Source organism: Procambarus clarkii, chromosome 29 (genome assembly GCF_040958095.1).
Source record: "Procambarus clarkii isolate CNS0578487 chromosome 29, FALCON_Pclarkii_2.0, whole genome shotgun sequence".
Taxonomy (NCBI): domain Eukaryota; kingdom Metazoa; phylum Arthropoda; class Malacostraca; order Decapoda; family Cambaridae; genus Procambarus; species Procambarus clarkii.
The window spans coordinates 36,757,311-36,761,309 of NC_091178.1; positions in this window are offsets into that span (position 1 = coordinate 36,757,311).

Consider the following 3,999-nt stretch of genomic DNA (forward strand, 5'->3'; position numbering starts at 1 on the left):
GTTAAACGCCTAGAAAGAGATGTTGTTGTCTTGCCTATATACTGGGTTTTTTGGAGCTTACAGTCCCCAAGTGGGCATTTGAAGGCATAGACGACGTTAGTCTCTTTTAAAGCGTTCTGTTTTGTGTCTGGAGAGTTTCTCATGAGTAGGCTGGCCGTTTTTCTGGTTTTATAGTAAATCGTCAGTTGTATCCTCTGATTTTTGTCTGTAGGGATAACGTTTCTATTAACAATATCTTTCAGGACCCTTTCCTCCGTTTTATGAGCTGTGGAAAAGAAGTTCCTGTAAAATAGTCTAATAGGGGGTATAGGTGTTGTGTTAGTTGTCTCTTCAGAGGTTGCATGGCTTTTCACTTTCCTTCTTATAATGTCTTCGACGAAACCATTGGAGAAGCCGTTATTGACTAGGACCTGCCTTACCCTACAGAGTTCTTCGTCGACTTGCTTTCATTCTGAGCTGTGGCTGAGAGCACGGTCGACATATGTGTTAACAACACTCCTCTTGTACCTGTCAGGGCAGTCGCTGTTGGCATTTAGGCACATTCCTATGTTTGTTTCCTTAGTGTTTCCTTCTACACTATTAATATCTCCAAGTGCCATACGTGTTAAATGATTGCTATATTGTTTTGACGTGCTATATTGAGGCTTAAATAGAGATCCAACTTCTACATGCCGGGGCTCACATTATGGCTGCTGCTACAATGTTTGATCAGAGCAGACTCGATCACGTTTCGTTCAATAAAATCGTTACTCTTAACATTACATTTTGCCCCTGTGAAGTCGATAGAATGATTACATAAACTGGAATGTAAATACAATGCACTGGAGTGCTGGACTGTACGAATAGCATATGAATGCTGTTTTAAACGCAAGGAAAGAGATTTACCTGTCTGGCCGATGTAAACACATGCACACTCATTACAAGGGATGGAATACACACAACCTGCTACAGACGAGGGCGGGTTCTTAATTAACATGGACTTAACTGTATTATCATTTTTGAACGTTAGATTAATATTAAGGTTCTTCAGGGCTGGGGCAAGATTTACTAGACCATCAGAATATGGTAAAACCAACGAATTTTTCAGTTCTGGTTTAGACTTAATAGTCTGTAGAAAGTCCTTTTTGCTTAACCAAACGCAAGATCCAAGATCGATTTTGGGTATTTTAATTTTTTCCCAATTTCAAATATATTTTCTATTTCTTCATCAACAAATTCCGGACTGCAAACTCTCAGTGCTCTGAGAAACATACCAGAAAAAACTGCCTGCTTGACCTGAACATGATGATTTGAATAGGAATGTACATACGAGCACACATTGGTAGGTTTCCTATACACATTGAATTTGAAACTTCTACCAATTCTATGAATCATGATGTCTAAAAAAGGCAGAACACCATTCACTTCGTTCTCAATTAAGAATTTAATTGACGGAACCAGCGAATTAATTTGATTGAGAAAATCAGTTTCGTCATGGTTAACCGGCCACATGCATAAAATATCGTCAACATACCTATACCAAAGCAAATTTGAGGGTAAAATCCTGGGAAGGATATTTGTTTCGAAACATTCCATGTACAGATTACTCAAAACAGGGGAGAGGGGATTACCCATCGCCATGCCAAATGTTTGTTTATAAAATGAATCATTAAAGCTGAAATAATTATCTTTAATGCGCAATTTTATAAGTTCAATAATGGTGTTAGTAGGTAAAGTTAAATTATACCTTGGGAGTAGATCCCGTAAGAATGACAACAGATCATCAACAGGAACCCTAGTGAACAGAGCCGTCACATCAAAACTCACAAGTTTAAAATCATAATTTAATTTCAAACTAGACAACTTGTTAACCAAGACCAAGTTGTTTGTTATGTGTGAGTTGGAAATGGAACCTACTACTGGAGACAAGACTTGGACAAGCCATTTGGAAAGTCTATATGCCACAGATCCAACAGAACTAATAATAGGTCTTGCAGGATTATTGGGTTTGTGTGTTTTAACAAGCCCATGTAGATATGGGAGAGAAGGGGTCAGGTGACAGAATACAAATCAATGGGAAAGACAGAACACGAAACAATGGGAATATTGGGTGTTTTATCTTCTTGCTTTTGTGCTGGTTCGGGGTCTTGATGTGGGTAGAATGTAATTATGTGTTAATTAGCTGATGATTGCTGGTTTTGACTTCTTGATGTGTAGGGCCTCGATGATGTCGAGTTTCCTGTTATTGTTGTATCTGTCGATAATTTCTTTGTTGTTTGTTAAGATTTCTGTGGTAATTGTCTTATTGTGAGAGGAGATTATATGCTCCTTGATTGAGCCCTGTTCTTTGTGCACTGTTAATCACCTAGAAAGAGACGTTGTTGCCTATATACTGATATCTTTGGGGCTGACAGTCCTCAAGTGGGCATGAGAAGGCATCGACGAAGTTGGTTTCTTTCAAGGCATTCTGTTTGGTGTCTGGAGAGTTCTTCATGAGTAGGTTGGTCGTTTTCTTGTTTTTGTAGTAAATTGTTAATTGTATCTTCTGATTTGTGTCTGTGGGAATAACGTTCCTATTAATAATATCTTTCAGTACACTTTTCTCCATTTTTTGAGCTGTCGAAATGAAGTTCCTGTAAAATAGTTTAATAGCAGGTACAGGTGTTATGTTTGACTCTTCAGAGGTTGTATGGCATTTCACCTTTCTTTTGATGACATTTTCAACATAACCGTTGGAGAAGCCATTATTGACCAGGACCTGCCTTACTCTACAGAGTTCTTCATCGACCTGCTTCCAACCAGAGCTGTGAGTGAGAGCTCGGTCGATGTATGCATAGTAACAATCCTCTTGTACCTGACTGGGCAGTCACTGTTGGCATTAAGGCACATTCTTATGTTCGTTTCCTTACTGCAGACTGCAGTGTGGAAGCCTCCATTTCTTTCTGTGACTGTTACATCTTGAAAGGGCAGCCTCCCATCACTCTCCATCTCGTAAGTAAAAATTAAACACGAATTTTGCTCGAATGTCTCCTTTTAGGTGCTGCAAACGTCTGACATCAGGTACCTGCATAAAAATATCATCAACGTACCTGCAGTATATGGCGGGTTTCAAGTCCATGTCAAGGAAGACCCTTTGCTTTAAGGTACTAATGTAGAAGTTTGCAAACTGGACACCTAGGGGAGAACCGTTGGCAACCCCATCTACTTCCTTATACATATGCCCATCAGACTCAAGATGGTTGCCTCTTTAGCGCAGGCTTCGAGTAACTTTCTCAGTATGCTCGCTGGTATGTCAAGAGGAGTACAAGCTGGATCACGATACACTCTGTCCATCTTAATCCTGATTGTTTCGTCCACAGGTACATTGGTAAACAGCGACTCCACATCCAAAGAGGCTGTTATTTCTGTGGCCCGTGCTCCCTGCAGTAAGTCAACTAATTCCTTTGGAGACTTCAGGCTAAAAACACAAGGCACATAAGGAGTCAGCAGGCAGTAGAGTCGCTTAGCCAGTCTGTATGTGGGTGTTGGTATCTGACTGAGGATTGGCCGAAGTGGGTTTCCACGTTTGTGGATCTTTACATTCCCATATGCGTAAACAGGTTTGTATTCTCTGACAACCTTTGGCCGGTGGAGTCCGGATTTCTTGGCGTTCACAGTTTAAATCAATCTGTATACCTTCGTTTTCAATTCGCTCGTAGTGTCCTTCGTTACCCTTTGGAATTTCGTTTGGTCTCAGAGTATGAGGTTCATTGTTGCCAGATATTCCTTTTTTTTAAGAATAAACGTATATTGTCGACTTGTCACCGCTCCTGACTACTATCTCCTTATTCTCACGAAGGTTCTTAGCTGCCGATTTGAGCTCGGGGGGCAGTATGGGTGCTTCGGTAGATACCACGAGTCTTTCCTTCTTCTGCAATAAGTTCGGCTTGTAAGGTGTCTTTAGTGGTAACCTTCATTTGCGTCTCGAGGTCGAATATGTCGTCCAATATGGTCTCCAACTACACATTCGGGGCCATCTCA